This window comes from Bidens hawaiensis, unplaced genomic scaffold (genome assembly GCF_021521415.1).
Source record: "Bidens hawaiensis isolate Kalapana, Puna unplaced genomic scaffold, B.hawaiensis_p1.1 tig00027544_1, whole genome shotgun sequence".
Lineage (NCBI taxonomy): Eukaryota > Viridiplantae > Streptophyta > Magnoliopsida > Asterales > Asteraceae > Bidens > Bidens hawaiensis.
Window position 1 is genome coordinate 142,881 of NW_027494460.1, and position 21,089 is coordinate 163,969.

The following is a 21,089-nucleotide window of genomic DNA, read 5'->3' on the forward strand; positions in this document are numbered from 1 at the left end:
CACAAATAGACGGTTTTAACTTTTTTGAGATAATTCAATCTAAGTTGGGGTTAAGAATGCAAATTAGATTATAACACAACATAGACCATGAATTTGAATTTCTTTAATTCTGTTCTTCTAATACATGTTAGCTCTCACTCAAAGACAGTTCATAGGCATTTTTAATTACAATAATGTTATTTTCTTTAATTATGTATTTCATGTACACGAATTGCTTTGTTATGAATTCACATAGTCTTGGATGATGATCAAAGGTTATGTTGTCACGTCTTGAACTGAGGTGCATTACCATCGATCAATCCTTTAAGCTCCAAACAGCCGAAATAAAGCAAGAGTTAACACTTTTAGAGCTTAGTCTGTCATTTCAAATCTGTTTTCATTAAATACTGGTTTCTGATTTACCTTTGCAACGTGGATTGTGTGCGTCTATTAGAAAAAAGAAAAGAAAAACGATTTCATCAATTAGTCGTATACCAAATTTCAAGAAAAATGTATATGGCTACTTGTTAAAAAAATGTTTAGATGACTTGCCTTTGTGAAGGCTGTGTTGCCATTTTTCCCTTTGACACCGGTGCAGGGTTAACTTCATCACTAACAATGGGCACAGTCCTAATCTGCGACATTCATATTATAAAAAAGAGACTTATAAACCTTTCTTTCAATTATTAAATCGGTGTTACTTAATGAAAATAAATCAAATGATATATACCAAGTTCTTGTAATGTAGATTGTAAAATAGTTCAATATATCTTTGTTTCGCTTCTTTCTGCTCCTTGTTTAACTGCTTCCAAAATGCGTAAATGTTTCCCATATTCAACACTTTATTTGCATAAATCTTCCATGTGTAGCTGAAAAATCAGAAACAACTCTTAACTTACAATGTTTAATTTCAGCTAGTATATGCGTCAACGCTCAATATTTGATTACCATTCGTATATACGCTTCAAACCGTCTTCTGAAATTTTGCTCCAGTATCCAGGATCTTCTTTGCATTTCTGGAAGAAATCAGCAATCTTATTGCTGGACTCATCCCCATAATTAGGATCAATCTGGAACCCAGAAACACCGTCAACAATGATCTCAGCTGGACCACCTTGATTGGTTGCAAAAGTTGGTAACCCACAGTTCATTGCCTCAATAACCGTGAGCCCGAATGCTTCATATAAAGCCGGTTGCACAAATGCCCCCTTTGTATCAGCAACGCAACGGTAAAGCTCGCTGTTCCTGTTTTTATCAGTTTGGGCTGCTATCCATCTTATTTGACCTTTTAGTTGGTATTTCTCAATCAACATATGCATTTTCTTTATTTCTGCCTTTTCTTCTCTATCTTTCGATTTTGAAGGATCAAAAAAACCCGCCACAACAACAAGATTAACCAAGCTCCTTAGCCTCGTGTTCTCTCCAAACCATTCGGTTAGTCCCGTGATGTTCTTCACCATGTCAAGCCTTGCCATTGAGAAGATGATTGGTTTATTCTTGTCTTCTAAATATCCACTGTCAAATAGCATAGATGTCAACAAGTTAATCAAACACGCGTAACACAAATTAATAGAATAATATAATTAACAATATTTATCGATCTCACATGTGTTCGTTGTTTTCTGCTTTACTAAAGAGTAATTCCTCTATGGCTGGTTGAAAAGTAGTGAATCGTTTCGGTTTTTCAGTGTAAGGAAAATAAACGGTCTGATCGGCTCCTGGTGAAGCAATGTTGAATTTTGGATCAAACACATTGATGCCAGAAACAACTCTATATAAGCCTGGAAGTGTAAATGCTTCATGGCTTTCATACTGTCCAGGTCTATCTTTACTGAAAACATAACATTAAAAATTTATACAATAAAAAATGACAAACAATAAATAACGCGGTTGTGTATTTTGATTTTTGATATTAATTATCAAACCTTCCAGCAATTTCTTGGAAAGTACTGGTGATGATGAAATCTGCTGAATTCATTTCAATCATATCAGCTGTGAATTGACATGAAAAGTGATATTTTGGGTCCAACTGCTTCCATTTCATGTCTGAATCTTCGTATTTTGTCTTCTCTAAAGCGTGTGCAATTATTCCCTATAAATTCGAGAAAAAGTATCTATCAGTTTGATAATTTATGTATAGAAAATTTATATTGTTTCCTGTTAACATCCTGAAGATGATCATCGCATATTCGCATACCAATGTGGTTCCAAGTTTGTTAGCCATGAGAGATGCCACCAGATTTCCATCAGTATAGTTTCCAATGATAAGATCGGGTTTCCCTTCCATCATTTCGACGATTTTTGCACTTGCATCCTAATAGTTTCAGTTTCAGTAATTAATATCCCATAAAATCTATGAACACAAACACGAACACAAAGCGAGTTTAAAGGAGCATGCCTGAGCAAAATTTTCAAGGTATGGATAGATATCAAACCGAGACACCCATTTACGAAGAATGCCTTTTTCGGTCCTAAATGGTACTCTTACAATGTGTGAATGATTTGTGTTGAGAACTGGTTCCAACTCTTGGTTACACTTGGTCTCTTTGGCATCAGGAAGAAGTCTAATCACCTAATTGTTTAAATCAAAAAATGCAAGCAGTGAGTAGAATATCAAATACGTTTCGATCAAAAGTTGAAGGCGTGTTGGGATTTAGTAATCCAAATTACAACTTATTGACCTATTCATATGTGAATATATTACAGTTTGGATTATCAAAATAGAATTTGCCAAAAATAAGAAAACAAATCATTTACTCACCACAAGAATCTGAGGCTTGAAGCTGAGTCCTTGCTGCTTAATCCTACGGAGCAATTCCTCTTCCATAGCCACAACTTGATCCAAAACATAAACTACCTGGCCTCCGGTATCAGGCAAGCCAAGAACATTGGATTGGCCTAAATAACCATGGATCGAGAATAAAACAACGTTGAATATGTTTGGAACCCTGCTAAAAAAAGCCTCCAGGTTTGTGGGGTCGGGTGCTTGAAGAACCTCCAATAGAAACCGAAGGGTCTCAAGCACCCTTTCTGCGGTATCTCCCCATCCCTTCTCAAACCCCCATTCTTTAAATCTGTATAAATAGATCATATGTCTTAGTTTTTGGTAGTATAAATTAAATTGGATTACCAGCTAGGTGGTTTAGGATTCAGGTGTAAGTATTTCTAGGCATTCTTTTGAAAATTCATGTACTTTTTCGATACCCCTGCAAGCGAACTCGGCAAGTTCTTTGGGGTAGCAAGCAAACTCCATAGAGTTTGGTGCACAGTTTGCATACCACGCCAGCGAACTCCAAACTATATTTTCAATAGCCTTCATAAGTTCGCTTGTGATGGTTGCAAACTGCCTAGAACTTTAAAGAAAACATCTAAAAGCACTTTTTAGAATCCTAAACCACCCACTTATCTAAAAGAATATTCAAATGTTACCTAAGCTCAAAGCTTTGATATGGTGTGTCTTTCGGCAATGAAGAAACGGAGGCGTGAGCTACTATTAGAGCCACTTGAAGTTTTGAAATGTGTTTAGAGTGTCATTTATCATAAGTTTCTGCACACATATGATTTTAAAATTTACAAAACGAAGTAAAAATCTGTTATTTTTTGTAAAATGTTATAGAATGAAACTCGTTTCATAATTCATACTTCTCCTTGATGATTTAACGAAAGCAGGTAATCGACAAGCAGCTGTTGGCTGTCAGATTGAGAATAAAGGTTAGAAGTAATAAACTTTGATGTGTAGTTAATTCCATTTCCAATGGAAGAAGATAAGCTCATGGTAGGCAAGTTGAAGTCCATTGCTCCAAAGTCTATCTCCGATGCATTTTCGTCATTAGCCCTGAAAGATTGGAACATTGATAGCATTTAATTATATCAGTTTTCAACCACAGATTCGGGAAACCATGACTTCAAAATGTTGCATACATACCATGTCTCGTCGACAATCATTTCCTTGAACTTCAAGTAATCTTTAGCGGTGATCCCCTCAACCGATAGATCATTAGAGTTGACTTTAACAAACTCCCAGAATCCCGGGTTTGGCCTCACAGCAAAGGCTATAGAAGGAGGAACCACTGCTGCTTCCTGTGAGATTAAAGTGGGTCAAACCATCTCTTCTTTTAAATAGTCCGGTACAAATTTATATAACAATGTAGGTTGAGGCTTATAACATAATATTTTAATTTTTTTATCAATGGTTCATATTTTTAATTTTGTTGTTTTACATAAGAATGCCTGTGAATATTTTCTAATAATATCTTCATATGTTATTAATTATTTAACCATCACATACACATGTGTAGATCATATTAATCACACGTGACCTACACATGTACATAAAAGATTTTGCTCGTACTATATTAATTTAAGAAGAGCTCAACGCACAAACATTAAATTTCAATCATTTTATTTTATTTTAAAAGCCTTAAGATTGAAAGAATAATAATTAATATTAAAAATGGTTCTCACAATATTTAATGTTTTGCGTAGAGCGCTCCCCTATGTGTGTAGGAACAGATAGATATAAAGACGTTATAGACCTGGGTTGTGCACAAGATGAAACCAAGTAGGCCTTCTAAGAGCTGAGCCTTTTCATCTTTGTCCTTGATGACGGTCTCCATTTCTTGCATCAAATGGTGGAGTTTCATCATCCGCTTTCCCTTTTCTATATATTTTTTAAAGCAATTTTTCATATGATAGCGGCTCTGCCTCAAAGCTTCCGGCATGGCTTCTACTACTGATTCAGACCGTTTCAAAATCGAACTTGGAGAAGCCGCCATGATATGATGATTTTTTTAGATGTTAAAGAATCTAAGCACACAAGTCACGAAACAAGCGAATGCTTGATTTTATTTCATTCTTAGGAAGTTTGTGAGATTTATAGGCAAAGTTAATTTTTAGATTGATTGATTGATATTGAAAAGATTGCTTTGCTTCTAGTTTTCAGAAATGTAAGATGAGAGTTAAACAAAAAGTGGAGTTATTTTTTAAAAGAAAGGAATTTTCTTTGTGGAAGACAAGTTTGATTCTTAATTTCCTAGGGAGGACATAACCTGCTCTTATTATTGAATCTTGCTTTCTACATTTCTTTTGAAACGACCAACATAACGTTGTCAAGTGATTTTGTCATAACCCATCCCATACTATGGGGTAGTCTATGGAGTAGTTTATTGGATAATAAGGAGAAAATTACTAAAATTTCCTCTTTAAAAATTGACAAAATTACAAAATTTTTTATATTTATTATTAAACAAATATCATTTAATCAAATAAACATTAATAAACAAAAGAAAAAGCATATTCTTATTGTATATTTGTTATTTTAAGATGACCATAATTTTCAGTCCGTGTTTTTTATTTTTTTTTGCATAAATTTGTCTAGATTATGTGCTTAAAAACTTGAAAATTAATTTGTTTTGTTTGTAATATGAGCTATACATGTATATATAACTAATGATTCTAATTCCTTTTTTCTCACAAATTAGCATTCCACAGGACCACATCTATGTAATAGATTATTAAGTTTGTTGGATACTTGTTTTGTTCAAAAAATGAAAAAATAAGTGTGTTTGGATTATAAACCAAAATGAACTGTTCTGAATTTAAAATACGAAATCAAGGCCTGAACCAACTGGTCTTGATTTTATTGGGTTGGGCTTGGATCAGTCTACTGTTGGGCCGCTTTGTTAGTTACTTTTGTAAATGCACTAAATTATACATACGGAGTATTTATCATCCACATTTAACGCCCCCCCCCCCCCCCGTTTACTTTTTAGGGCATCATCGTTGGAAACGCTACTTAAATCGTTCATTTTGAATAAATGTACGTTTCGAATGAAAAGAGCCAAAAAAAAGACTTAAACAATGAAATTCGGAAATGTCAAGAAAACATGCATGGCCACGCTCCCATCAAAGAAGACATCTACGTGATCGCGCATCCTTCTCATGAGAAAACCCCAAAGCATGTCCATGCTTGCCACGTGTATGGTCACGCACCACCCAAGTCAACAAGAAGCTTGGGTCGTGCAAGACCATGCACTGTACTACGGTAGTGCCACATCCAGGTTAAGAAGCGCATGTGAATACACTTTCGTAGACCGAACTGTATCCATTAAAATGTTAGGTGATACCGTGATTTTGCATTTTCTTAGGTGATGCCGTGGTCCTCTAAATGACGAACACACAATTTCCAGCTCAAATAGTTTTAAGGTGTAAAAGTTGGATTAGTATGACGTATGTGACTTATTTTTTTGGTGGGGGTGAGTTTCCTTGTTGGCACTATTGCAAACATGTATGACCCCATCCATTAACAGGTGTTGCATCTCAATTTTACATCTTATATCGTGTTCTCTTTGCAAAAGTAATTTATTATAACTTTTAAAAGATCGAACATGAAATGTTTAGCATAAATAGTAAGCCCGAGTGTGACACTTCTAACACAATCAAAGCTAACCAGATTAGTAACACAAATGACACAACTACTATTGATGATTAGATATAAGCGGTTAATTTAATAATAAAATGACACTACACGTTTAACCCATTAACTAGCATGATTTATTAAACATTGTTTAGAAGTAACGAGACACAATGAACACATCAAAATAAAAGTTATTGAAAATTACAATACATATTTTATTATAAAATATATGAACTACTTATAAAATTATAAAACTGTGTCGATTTTTTGTCAAGTGTTTGATAAAGAATACATACATATATATATATATATATATATATATATATATATATATATATATAGCTATACGTATTTTATTGCAAATTTAACATTATATTACAGGGAAAATCATGATTTTAACATCATCCGACACATTAAAATGCTATAGTGTACTTGTGATGGAGACATATCTAGTGAGATATTTTTAGACAACAGATTATAAACATTTATACTTCACATGGGGCTATGTCGACACTTTTAAGCAACTTAACTGAATCTAGTTACAAAATTATACACGAAGCCTTGTTTATGCTTCTTGTCCTGTATTTATCTTTTCAACTTTTTATGCTAAGACCATACACATTCAAAGGTACAAAGAGTGTCCAGTCGTCCATTGTAAAGTTAGTACTATAAAAAATAATAAAAAAAATTTATGTAGCTAATGAAGTTATATACATATATCTAATGCGAAATCCATATATGTAGCTAATGAGTTACATATATGTAATTGGCTAACTACATATATAATTTTTATTTTTTGAAAAAATAATAAGATACTAAAAAAGAGGAAAAAAATGTTTGAAAGTGATTTTCTTGGAAATTTCTTGCATTTTTTAAATTCATGTTATAAGGGGTTGTGTTACTAGTCGTGCATAGTATGAAAAATTTACAAACGGTGTCACCCACCTTGAGGGCTTGAAATCCAACATAGCCCTTCTAAAGGGTTTCACCACGTCGCTCAAGAGCATATACATGTCCCAAATGCATCAATATATGATATATGTTTTGGTACTTGTTAGGATATTATATTTACATAAATGATGGAATCTTAGACTCTCTTGTGGTAAAAGGCCTCAAATCTACTAGATCTTATAAATAGCCAATAACCTTTCAAAGTGTAGCCGCGTGATGAAAGCAAGATTGCTTCGTTTGACGCACTTTGATGAGTAAAAAGAAGTAACTAAAAGTGCTAATTTTACATAAACACATGTTAAAAAAGGAGTTTGCAAAAAGAGTATTGTGAACACCATAAAAGAATAGCCTATAATCTGCTTCTCAAATTTGTTCGTACTTGGAGATGCAACAAAACTAAAGTCCTTTATTTCAAGTGAAACCAAAGCGAGAGATGTGAAATCTTATTATATTTTTACACGTGTATTTGCACAATTAGTTTTTAATCTGTCTTCAAAACACACAAGTATTTTACATAATTTAATCTCATCAACTGTCTCTAACGATATTTTAAAATATTTGTTTTGATCCATTTATTTATTTTTTAATTACTATTACACCGATATTAACTAATTAACAATTATCAAATTATGCCCAAAAAGCACCGTCCTTTGCGCTTTTCCGACAAAACTTTGACCTTATTCTTTCAGTGGGTTTAGCTTGTTGCACTTTCTGAAAACCATTAGGAAACTGACACGTGTCAGTTATGTGCAACGTCAGCATAATTTTGGATGTGCCGTTGATAATGTTATCCTCCTCTCATTGGTAGTCCTACCAACGTGTCCATATCCACTCAGATTGTGTTTACATTTTCAATTGGATTACTGCCACATTAAATAATAATAAAAAGTCACATGTATTACAACAAATTAAATTTGTCCTTTTATTATTGAATTTTGGTTTTTAGTAAATGTTGGTTAGTTCTAGAAAAATAGTACTGAAATCGCTATCTTAAGACCGAAAATAATAAATTAACCAAAATTTTCAAACATTGATACGGTGAAAACTCAAAATTACCCTAAGCTACCCTAATGAACCCAATTTGAGAGTGATGGTGTCCATCTATATCTAAATCTTCCAACCAATCACAGAATATTCCACTACATACATAATTGTTAGTAATCTTCGAGTTGTACAAAACGTAGCAGTCTACGTTAATGTGGTTGGTTTCCTTCACGTTCGTTACGATACCTTAACTAAAAATAATAAAGGAGATAAAAAAAACAAAATTAACATCCAGTCACTTTTCGTTACGTTCATTACAAGCCGAAACTAAAACAAAAAAAAAAACAAAAACTAAAGAAAACTAAACAAATCACCTGCCAACACGGTGCCGCTTAAGTGTCTCAATCGGCACTTAAAGGCACCAAACTTTGAAAATATTATATATAATAATAATTGTTAATGCGATAAGTTGTTTAAACACTTATTTTAAGGTTTCAAAATTTACAATTTTAGTACAAAAATCTACACGGAATTTGAAGATGTTATACTAATAGATTTTAGTGCCCATTGAAGTGATTCTAAACTTTAACTTTTGCTATGCTACTAAAATGTTAAAACTTGATTAATTATAAGGATGTTATCATAAAACCGAAATCCATTTTCCGTTCTTGCTTTCCTTGGAGGGGAGCAACGCATGATAGCATATATTAATAACTAGTTTTTATCCCCGTATTACGAGAGTTGTTTTATATTATTTGTTCTAATATTTATTTATTTTTTTAAATTTATATTTTTTTATTGTATGAAAGTTAATAATATACTTATGGTTTGATGATAAATTGTTTCACAAATAAATGAGATATTATAACCCGGTTTAAAAGCTATATAGTTTTGATGAGAACCAATACCCTTTTATTTTTTATACTATAAAATTGGTTTTTTAATTATAAATAATATTTATGAAAGTTAATAATATACTTATGGTTTGATGAGACCCAAGACCCGTTTATTTATTTTACTATCAAATTGGTTTTTTAATTTAAATAATATGTATATTTTTAAAATAAATAAGATATTAATTTTAATTATATCCTATTTTATAGGATTTTTACATCAATAATTTGATGAGAATAATTTTTTATTTAATGAGATGTTATAACCCTTAAGGAATATCTGGGTTTGGTAAGACCCATACCCATGAATTCTGGTCAAATGCATGAGAAGCCTCCATTTAAAAATCAAGCAAATCTGGTGACTCCTAAAAAAGGGGAAGCGACCACATCGCGACACGTATGTATATATATCTTTTTTTAGAATAAATAAGATATTAAATTTTATTATTATCCTATTTTATAGGATTTTTACATCAATAATTTGGTGATAATAATTTTTAATTTCATGATATGTTATAACCCATTTATAGAATATCTGGGTTTGGTAAGACCCATACCCATGAATTCGAGACAAATGCATGAGAAGCCTCCATTTAAAAATCAAGCAAATCTGGTGACTCCAAAAAAAGGGGGAGCGACCACATCACGACACGTAGAATTTTTATGTCTTCGTTTATATATATTACAGATGGTAGTCGGGAAAGTAAATTGCAAGAAGTTAACATCATTACGATTGAATAACTTGGGCATGCATATATCATGATTGTAACATGATCTTCGGTCTTTTTCCGTTTTCAGACATGGATACTTGAAATTATATGGTGTTACATTTAGTATTTGTTGGTTAAAATGAAAAAGAAATATAGTATGAAAAGCTTAACTTCTAAATAGGACAAAGAACGATCATGTGGATAACAATGAAACAGAGCCCGAAAAAAATATTGGGACTCATTATGGTTAAACAAGCGCAAACATTGTGTTTGTTAAAAAAATTAGGACTTAGATTATGAAAAAACAAACTTTATATTTATAAGATTTAGGAAGGATGGGGTAACAATATAGGTAGAGTGCATAGCAACACCACCGCCACCCAATATGGGTAGGGTGCATGACTATTTCATAATAAATGTTTGTTACATAAAATTGATTTATTTTTACATTTATTGTAATTGGAGAACTAAAAAACAACAAAGTGTTCTAAGGTACTTACGAATAGGTATTACAGGTGATTTTTGTAGTTTATGAGTACTTGATTATAGAAATGGGGTGACAATACAATATTGGACAATGCATGAATAGTACCCATAAGTGTCTTTTCCCCGTAGATTACAAAAGTCTACATCAGCAAAATGTAAGTTATTTTCTTGTACAAGATCACTTGATTTTAGGCTTTTAGGAACCCAAATAATATAGAAATTAATGTTAGGTTAGTCGTCACACCCCCAAAAACCAAAGTGCATAATTTTGTTAGATTTACACAGTACTACATATAAGAAAACTTTTAAAATATTATTGTAATTCTTTACAGTTTTAAAAAACAACCTTATTACTATATAGAATGTCTACGATACTTGTTAGATCGTCCAAGATGTCACGTTATTATTCGTGTAAGTTATAACACGTTAGACAAATCTCATATATTTTTATATTCTACTCATTGAGGAGATGTTGAGTTAATAAAAAATGTCTTGCCTAAAAAGTTATTGGGCTTGATGGTGATAACAAAAGAATTCTACAATTAAACATGTTAAGGTATAAGTAGCACCAGATGAGTGACCTTCTACAAAATCACTAGTGAGACAATAAAAAACAAATCGGTTAGTTCATTTTGGTTAAAGCGGATATTATTGATAATACGAGATACTGTATGTTACAATTCACCACGATCATCTTGAAAACACATATTCAAACAATCAAACTTATACTCTTGAGTCCATAAATAAAACATTTTATTTCAACGGTTTAATATTTATAATAACTCAATATCTTTTTTAATAAATGCATGAAAGAACCCAGTATCTAATCACGTTTGTCCTTTTTCCTCATCCCTTTAATTAGCTTTTTCCAAAGCTTCACATTTAGGAATTTTGTTGGCCACTTGGCACACACATGGCTAAACATACACATGTGGCTTTCATCACCTCCTTTCAACGACTAAAGAAACACTAAGTGACCCCGACAGATTACGGATAATCTTAGGGTTAAGTAGATGTTTCCCACGAGGGTTAGGTCCGACAAAGATGGTTATTCTTAACCTGCAAAACAGACACCGTGAGCTCGTCACTGAGAGGGGGGGGGTCCTCCTTGTGACCACCCTCCGGCGTGAGAATCAGACTAGGTTGCTCTGAATATAAGTGTATATTAAGAGAAATGGCTAGAGAAGATAAGATGATGATACCGTTCCAAGGTGTTGGAGTATTTATAGCCGAAGGTAGGTTTCCAAGCAGGTACGGCCAGCTGTATAATATTCCTTTTCCACCAACTACGGGCTATGTAGGTGCCACGATGGGAGTTGGTGGGTAGGCAGCGGCTGATAGTGACATGGCCGGCTGTATACTATTCCTTTTCCACCAACTACGGGCTATGTACGTGCCACGATGGGAGTCGGTGGGTAGGCAGCGGCTGATAGTGACGTTTTGTACTAGAGCGTGCTCCTCCTCGTACTATTGTCGGTGAGCTGTCACCCTGTGATTGGTTCATGGGCTGCTTTGGTCAGATCTTGTCTATTTTGTCCATACCTTGGCAGGTATAGTACAAAAGATCTTCCAGAAGCGTACGGACTGGCTCTTTTGGGCGGGAATATTCCCGCCTTGCTCATTCCTTCAGGTGACATTGCTGAAGTATAAGAGTTAGTGCCTTATGCGTGTAGCCTTACCGTTAGTGCGGGTAGCCTTCCTTCTTGGCTTGTACCCATAGCTGCGGGAACAGGCAGGGTACTATACCAAGGGAGGCTTTCCTGCGGGAACAGCTGGCTTACTGCGTGTAAGGTCTTCTCTCTGAGCATGGTGGGTCCTGCGGGGCCAGTTAGTCTTTGCGCAGACGTCCCTCTTCAAGGTGTGTCTTGCGGGTCCAACTGGGCTTTGCGGGGACCTACCTCTTCAAGTCCCTCCAGTCCATTGTTCTTCTCATGAATTATTAATAAGTGAGGTGAACTTTTGGACTTTAAGCAAGGGGTTTTAAAGAGGTTATTGTTTTTTAAGGTTTTCCGTGGGGATTCTTCCCGCGGTTTTCCTAATGTCACTTGCAGAAATTCCCGACTTTTCTGCCTGATCTTTGGTTATGATGCGGGTAGGTGTTTAACCTCTTCGCAAGTCGGGAGTGTTGAATTTCACTTGTATAGACTCTTCACGAGGTTTTGGTAGTTTTGGACATAGTGATCAGTTATGTTAAACTACCAATTCCACATTGAAGTTTCAAACAATCTAGTTCTTAACGTTCCCGCCATGCGGAGGTGTTATTTCCCTTTCCGCAAGCATGGCCCATAAGGTCCTTCTTGGCTTCAATTCCCTGCAAGTGCTAAGTATGTGAAGGGTTTCGCCTTGACACTGTACCCGCATTTGTCTTTTGGTTTTTTGCTTCCCAAGGTAAGGGGGTATATTCCCTCTTATATTTGAATCTTTTTGAATCTTTTTGCAATTCGAAGAGTTGGTGAAAGGATAAGAACAGTCCAAACTGTTGAAGTGACGTTGGCGTCTCCTGACGGTTTCTTCTGACGGTTTCAGGACGTGCAGGAAGTTATGGCGACGTGACAGTATATGGTCATTCCAGACGCTTTTTCAGGCGCGTGGGCGCGAGTTTTCGGGCGCGTAGGCGCGAATTTTACGGCACGCGTCCTTTCGACAGCTATTGCCAGTTTGCGCTTTCCACGTGTCGCCATTTCATTGCACCTGCGCTCCCTCTCTCCTCCGCATTAAATTCATCGCATTCATTGCGATGAGTATATAAAGGGGGGAGATGGTGCATTTCAATTCACACATTCACTTCACTCTTCTTCTTCTAAGCGATTTCCGGCGAATACTCTTAACTTCTTTGTCGAGCATTCTCCTGAAATCGTTCTCTTTCCTACCTTAAAACATGTCATCCGTTCATGATCCTGAGGTTTCTGCCGAAGAGTCCGACGTATACCCTGAGAACCCGATGTCCACGTCTGACAAGGACGACAAGAGTACTGCTGGCGAGTGCCAGTGTGCTCTTTCTGTCGATTTGTATCACTACATCGTCAAGAAGTTCATGCTCGAGCCCTACGAGCCTGAGTTTCCAGAGCCTCACCAGACGGTGTATGATGCCCCCAAGGGCAAGATAGGGGTTTATGCCTCATTCTTCATGTATGGGAATCTTAGATTCCCATTAACGAAGTTTGTATACCGTGTTTTGGAGAAACACGGTGTACACTTGACGGAGGTACACCCAATGGCGATCGCTAAGGTCCGCCATTTTGAATAGGTGTGCCACATTCTGGGCATTGAGCCCCGTGTCGACCGCCTGATGACCTTCTACTCCTGGAGGTGCATCCAGGGCTGGTATACCTTGGTCACTCGGATCAAGGGTTTGAAGATCTGCGCTACCGAGCGCAGTCTTCGGTCTTGGAAACTGGAGTTCTTCTACATCTCTGCCCGCGTCATCCCCATTGCGATGGCGTTCAAGAACAGGAGAGCACTCCCCAACCTTCACGCCTCTAACTATCAGGAGACGGAATGGTTTACCAAGATCTCTCAGATCCAGACTCCGGTTACCGCTTTGCGGAGTCTGGGATGGTGATGCTCGGAATGAGCCGGGTATGGAAAGATGTCGGTTCTGGGACGCCGCAAGTACCTATCATCCTCGAATACGGTTTGAATTCTACTCCCTACGGTATGCTCCGTCTTTTGTGCTGATTTAGGGTTTTTCTTCTAACTGTTTTTCTTTTTATTTTCAGAGGGAAACAACTTACAATCGCTTCTGCAGCCGCGGGAGACTGGTGGTCCCGCTCGACTGGGTACTCGTGATCTCGACGAGAACGAGTTGCCCATTTTGGAGCAGACGGCGGATAGGTTCGTGGAGGTCTACCCGCCGGGCCACGAGATTTTGAGCGCCACGTGGCCAGGTAAGGGATTCTTTAATCCTCGCCCTCTGCATGCTCAGACTTCTGCTGGAGTTCCTCTAATTTTGTCATCTTCTGATGAGGAATCCGCAGATGGGCCTGTCTTCGTGAGGAAGAAGAAAGCTGCCGCCGTGAAGGGCAAGGCGAAGGTTACCTCCGCCGTCGACCTAGGAGATCAGTCTGACTCCGAGACTGAAAGTGAGGGGGCGGCGGGGAACCCTGGTGGTGGTGAGACAATTGTCTCGGAGGTTGGGACAGCTGTCACCTCCGAGCAGCCAAGCGTTACGACGGTGACTGGCATGAAGAGGCCAGTTCCATCGGGTTCGTCCCCGCCCGTCAGAACCTTCAAGATTAAGAAAACCCGTAAGTGTACTTTTTATTTATCTTTCCCGCATTACTCTCCGCCATTGTTTTTAATATTATGTTAATCTTCATGCAGGCGTGGATGCAACCGCATTCCAAAGTGGTGTGGGAATGAGCGGTTCTGGACCCAAGACGGTAGGTTTGGTCCACCTACCCGAGGCGATGACCCAAGCGGCTGCGCCTGTTTGCAGTGTTGGTTCAGTTGCTCATCCCGTTGAGGCAACTGTTCCAATTGTGACGTCATCTCCGCCGGCTGTCAGTGCCATCTTCACCGCATCCTTCACTGAGCCGGCGGTGATTTTTTCTGCGGGCTCTTCCGCAGCAGCGGCCACGGTTGTGAGTTCACCTCCGATGGTCTCTACCGCGGCGGCTTCAACCGTGCCTCCGGCACCGGCGACTACCTCGTCCCCGGCCGGTTCATCAGGTATGTTCAGGGTTGGGGCTTCTAGCCAATCTCTGCCTCCTTCCCATCTCCCTGACCTCTTGGATAGATATCCCTTAGGTTCGGGTGATGGGTTTGGCGGCTACCGGCCTGTTGTCGACCCTACAGGTGCGTAGGGTTATTTTGGCCTATTATCTTTTTTTTTTCTAACTGTTTTTTGTTTTTGCAGTTTCAGATTCCAATGAGGTGTATGTTCCACGGTGGAACATCCGCCGGGGAACAACCCTTCGAACGGCTGTGGACTGCGTCGAATGGGCGCGCCACGCCGCCCCGAGCGGTGCGCTGGGGGAGGCAATGGCTAGCTACCAGGAGGGTAGGCTAACCAATGAGCTTCGAATTCTCCTTGCTCGAATGCAGCCGTGCGTCGAGTTGCTTTGTCGTGAAAACGACAAGTTAAAGACGGCGCGTAGCCTGGAAGTGACTCAGGCGCGTGCATTGCGGGAGGAGAACAAAAGGCTTGCCATGATTGCTGCGGAGAAGGAGAGGGCCTTCAAGGACCTTGAGGTCGAGGTCCAGGCCAGGCATGAGGCCCGTTCCAAGGCTACCCAAGCTGTTAACGAACAGCTTAGGTTAGCTAAGGAAACTGCGCGGAACGCGACCGAGAGGGCCACCAAAGCTGAAGCCATTGTTGAGCCTCTGCGCGCTGAGAATGAAGAGCTTAAAGCCAAACTAGAGAGGCTTCAGCAGGCTCATGATGCTTTGGCCTTAGAAGATGCCAAGAAACTCCAAGAGCTCCTGGACCAGAAGGGTATGCTTGACCGCACTGAGCGTAAACTGAAGGGCTTTGAAGAGGCTGCTGCTAAGGATGTGTTGCTTGCCAACCTTAACAAAAATGAAGCCGAACGCGCCCGTGATCAAGCTCAAGCTGCCCTCCAGGAAGCTCTGATCACCAAGGAATGGCTTCTACGAGAAGCGTTGTCGCAGGTATGCGTAATTCCGTAATTTCTTTACGCTTTTCTTCATACTTAGAAAAGTTTTTGATACGTATATTTTTATTTTGTAGGTTGTGCATCGGATTTTCACGAATACATCATATGACGATGCTATGAGCGCAGCCCTCAACGCTTCTCATGAGGATGGGGAAAATGCTGGTTTCCTACTTGGTCTGGGGTTTGTTGAGAAGGGCATCCCGCCTTCCAACTTCCCTCTTTATGACGTGGACACTGAAGCTGCTTACGACCAAGCAGTGAACCAGTATGTTGCCTTCCCGCATCCGGTGGTGGAGAAGGTGAACGAGATTGCTGCTGCTGATGATGGGCTAACTATTCTCAAGGCTTTCCTTGAACCGCCACAGCCAACTGATGGTGCGGGTTTAAGTGGGTTTGGAGGGAGTGGTCCTGAAGTTTGAACCTTGAGATCCCTTCCCATCATTAGGATAGATTTATATATTTGTAGGCGGGTAGATACCCAGCCATTCTTGTAATGTTTGAATTTTTATGGAATATAAATGTTTTGTTAATGCCTTGCCTTGTAAACCTTATATGTTGTGCTCATGCATATTTTAGTTTAACTTAGCAATTTTCTAAGTGTTTAGGATAAGTTAACCTGTCAACGTGGTAGATAATAAGTTCAAGTTTTGCTTCCTCTATTATGATTGTGCGGGTAAGACCGTCACTTTCACTTAGTAGGATGGCCAAACTTTACCTATATCTGACCTGCGTGAAGGTTTTCCTCATCTTTTCCTTAGAAATTATTACCGTTTTTATGTTTATGCGGGTTTTGCCGCCTTCCACACGCAACGACTTACTTCTTTCCACATTTATGCGGTGAATACCGGCATATCAGTCTGGAAAGTTCATAAGTATAAAGGTAAGGCTATCAACACAATGTGATAGAGGAGAATCATTTCCATTAGAAGTGGCTCTAGGCCTTTTCTTTACAAGTTTGGAATTGATCTAAATGTAACATTTGCGTAATTGAGCTCCATTCCATGTTCTTGGGATGGGGGTGCCATCGAGCCTTTCGAGCCGGTATGTGTCTTTTCCCAAAACTTCTTTGATAATGTATGGCCCTTCCCAGACCGGGGCCAGCTTTCCTGGGCGCTCTTGGTTCGAAGCCTCGTTGTTACGCAGTATGTAGTCTCCGATTTTGAAGTTGCAGAGTTTTACCTGCGTGTTGTAGTATTTTTGCATTTGTCGCTTGTAATTCTCTTCACGCGCTGCGGCTAAGTCTCTGCGTTCTTCGGTTAGCATGAGGTCTAACCGTCTTTCTGCATCATTGTCTTCTAGTTGAGTCAAGACCCTTGGTGAGGGTAGACCAATTTCGACTGGGACCATGGCTTCAGTGCCATAGGTGAGGCTGAACGGGGTTTCTCCCGTACTTGCCTTTTTCAGCGTTCTGTTTGCCCAAAGGACGTGTGGAACTTAGTTTATGCCGTCGACGATGCTCTTATTTGCTCTTTCAACCTCACCATTACCCTGCGGTTGCGCCACTGAGGTAAATGTGTGGGTGATTTGAAGTTCTTCCAGCCACTTTTTTAGCTTCTTGTCAGCAAAGTTGGTGCCGTTATCGCTCACCAAATTCTGTGGAAGTCCAAAACGACAAATAATAAATTCCCAAATAAATTTTTTGATATGTTTTGCGGTTGTTTGGGCTAAGGGTTTTGCTTCTATCCACTTGGTGAAGTAATCGATAGCTACCACTAGGAACTGAACGTTCCCTGCTGCTGTGGGAAATGGGCCCGTCACATCGATGGCCCACTTCTGAAATGGCCATGAAGAAGTGACTGGAACAAGTTCATTTTTCGGGCGATGCGTGTTGGGTGCGTAGAGTTGGCAGGACCTGCATTTTCTGATGTATGCCAGCACATCCGTATGCATCCCCGCCCAAAAGTATCCCGCGTTGTTTAGCTTAGCTACAACTGCGCGTGGACCTGCGTGTTCTCCGCAGATGCCTTCGTGTACTTCCCTTAGGAGGTAATCAGCATCTTGGTCGTCCACGCATCTTAGGAGTGGGCCAAGAAAATTACGCCTGTAAAGTATGTCATCCACGAGTTGATAGTTCAGTGCTTTACAGCGTATCTTTCTTGCCTGTGTTTTTGACTCTGGTAGTATACTCGCCGCAAGGTAATTTATGATTGGTGTCATCCACGTTTCCGTGCCGGTTTGGATGACACAAATTTCCTTGTGCGGAACTGATGGTGTTCCAAGGAGTTCAATGCGGATGTCCTTTCCCAAGTGGGTGAAGGCTAATGATGCAAGCTTGCTTAACGCATCCGCAGATTTGTTTTCGCTTCGCTTGACGTGTATGACTTTACAATCGTTGAAATCGCGCATAAGGGTTTTTGCTTGTGCGAGGTACATGGCCATTGTGTCGTTCACAGCCGTGTACGTCACGTTTATTTGGTTGGCTACTAACATGGAATCCACGTGGGCTTCCAAGTTTTTCACTCCCATCTTACGCGCAATTCTCAATCCGGCCAAGAATGCTTCGTACTCCGCTTCGTTATTCGTACTTGGAAAATCCAGTCAAATAGCGTAAGTGTACTCTTGGCCTGCTGGTTAGTTAGTTTCAACCCTGCGCCTGAACCCTCGTTGTTGGCTGCTCCATCAGTATAGAGTCGCCAGACATCATCAATGTCTTGTGCTGGAGAGGGTTGAGCCTCTTCCTGGCACTCTTTTTCCCGCGAAGCGGGGACTTCTGCAATAAAGTCGGCCAAGACCTGGCCTTTTATGGCTGGTCTTGGCTTGTACTTTATTGCGTATTCTCCCTATTCTATTGCCCATTTGGCTAAGCGTCCTGACAACTCGGGTTTTCCTAGAACGTTTGCAAGTTTGAAATTGGTGAGAGTAGTGATTGGGTGACCTTGGAAATATCGTCTTAGCCTGCGTGAAGCCTGTACAAGCGCTAAGACTAATTTTTCCAGAGTAGAGTACCAGGTTTCTACGTCTGTTAAGACGCGGCTAACATAGTAGATTGGCATTTGGATGCCTTTCCGTTCTACTAGTAGGACTGCCCCGGTTGTTCTGTTTGTGGCGGAGAGGTATAAGATTAACTCCTCCCCCGCTCCTGGTGCAGTGAGCGTTGGGAGTTCGATCAGGGGTGACCGAATCTCTTGAAAAGCTGCTTCCGCTTCTGGTGTCCAGCGGAAGTGCGTTTTCTTTAAACAATTTCTCAATGTTGACACGAATGGGAACGACCTATCCGCATGATTCGTCAAAAAGCGGTTAAGTGCGACTAGTCGTCCATTCAGTATCTGAGCTTGTTTGATGGTAGTAGGTGATTCCATTTTGATAATGGCTTCGACCTTTCAGGGTTCGCTCTGAAGCCATCTTTGGTAACGATGACTCCTAAGAACTTCCCTTCTTCCATTCCAAAGGAACACTTGCTCGGGTTGAGCTTCATGTTTATCTTTCTGAGCGTGCTGAAAGTTTCCTCGATGTCTTTCAACATCGCTTCTGGCTCAGGGCTTTTGATGACCAAGTCATCCATGTAAACTTCCAAGTTCCTTCCAATTTTGGCATGAATCTCTTTGTCCATCAGGCGTTGGTATGTGGACCCGGCATTCTTAAGTCCGAATGGCATCATTTGATAACAAAACGTGCCATCGGGCGTCCGAAATGCGGTTTTGTCCTGATCGTCAACGGCCATGTGGATTTGATGGTATCCCTTATACGCATCAATGAAACATTTAAGGCGAAACGGTGCTAACGAATCTACCTTAAGGTCAATTTCGGGTAACGGGTAACAATCTTTGGGGCATGCTTTGTTTAGGTCTTTGAAATCTATGCACATGCGCCATTGTTTGTTAGATTTCGGTACCATGACGGGATTTGCAACCCATGTTTGATATCTACTAACGCGTACGATGCCCACGTCTAGGAGTTCCTTGACTTGGGTTCTACATGCGTTAGCCTGTTCCGCCCCCATTACTCGACGCTTTTGTATGATCGGCGTAAAAGCCGGGTCACACTTGAGCTTATGCTCTACCTTACTTCGAGGTACACCAGTCATGTCAGCTGGTGTCCACGTGAAGATGTCAGCGTTTTTCTGCAGTAAGCATTTGAGTAAGGTGCGTGTGGGGTCGGTGATTGTTGGGCCAATGGTAACAGCCTAGTCAGGGTATTTGCCATTGAAGGCCCATTCTTCTGGTTCGGTAATGGTTGGTTTAGCCATCTTTGGTTTGGGTTTAGATGAGACAGATGCGATGCATACCTGGGGAATACCGGTGATCATCGCTACACCCTCAGCTGTTGGCCACCCCATCATGTCGTGGACTGAAGACACCACGGCATTGAATCTTGCCATCCCGTCTCTCCCGAAGAGAATGTCGTTTGTGTGGTGTGGCTTCCTCATTACGACGAAGTCCACGTCTTCTGTGCGGGAGTGTTTCCCGTCCGTGAGAGTGACGGGGAAAGATAGGATACCCAGGGGGGGTGTTTGTGCTGCCATCGAACCCTTCCATCGAGGCGTAGACCGTTTCCAGGCGTTCTTTGCTTTCGTCGTCTAGCTTGTCGAAGAACTGCCTGTACATGACCGTTGACGAAGCGCCGTTATCAGCAAGAGTGCGGGAAGTGATGTAGTGCCCCAGCTGGCTTTTGATGACTATAGGGCCTTCTTTGTTGGGCCCTCCTGGCACTCGCGGGAAGCGCACTTCAGCTTCCTTCCACGCACATGGTTCTGTCGTTCGTCGTTTTCTTCCTCTGACGTTACCACGAACCATGTGGATGCTGATGTCGACGGGCTTTCGTCCGTAGCCCTTGTACCGATTATCATTTCTCCCTCCATTCTTGATTGATGCCACAAGGTGTGTAAGTTTTCCATCTTTGACGAATGTTTCAACAATATCCTTCAAAGATGTACACTCCTCAGTGGTGTGGCCCTTTGTCCAGTGGAAGTCACAGGATTTGCTCTGATCAGCGTTATGGCGCTGTCGGATCATTGGAGCTTTTGGCCATGGGAGTTTCTCGGTGGCAAATATCTCTGTGACGCTTTTGGTGAGTGGCTTCCATCTAGGGTTCCGGTTTGATGAGTGCGTGTTAT

At 40.0% G+C, this 21,089-nt stretch overlaps 1 pseudogene across 1 annotated transcript; it reads right to left on the reverse strand.

Moving 5' to 3' along the window:
• Positions 1-100: 100 nt before the first annotated feature.
• On the reverse strand, positions 101-5,106 carry LOC143575579 (sucrose synthase 7-like; annotated as a pseudogene). Its single transcript, XR_013142794.1, has 12 exons — positions 4,515-5,106; positions 3,905-4,059; positions 3,622-3,814; positions 3,409-3,526; positions 2,741-3,053; positions 2,378-2,551; positions 2,177-2,293; positions 1,905-2,071; positions 1,586-1,810; positions 928-1,494; positions 710-848; positions 101-614 (listed from the first exon to the last, which is right to left on the reverse strand). The product of XR_013142794.1 is annotated as a sucrose synthase 7-like (transcript).
• Positions 5,107-21,089: the final 15,983 nt, after the last annotated feature.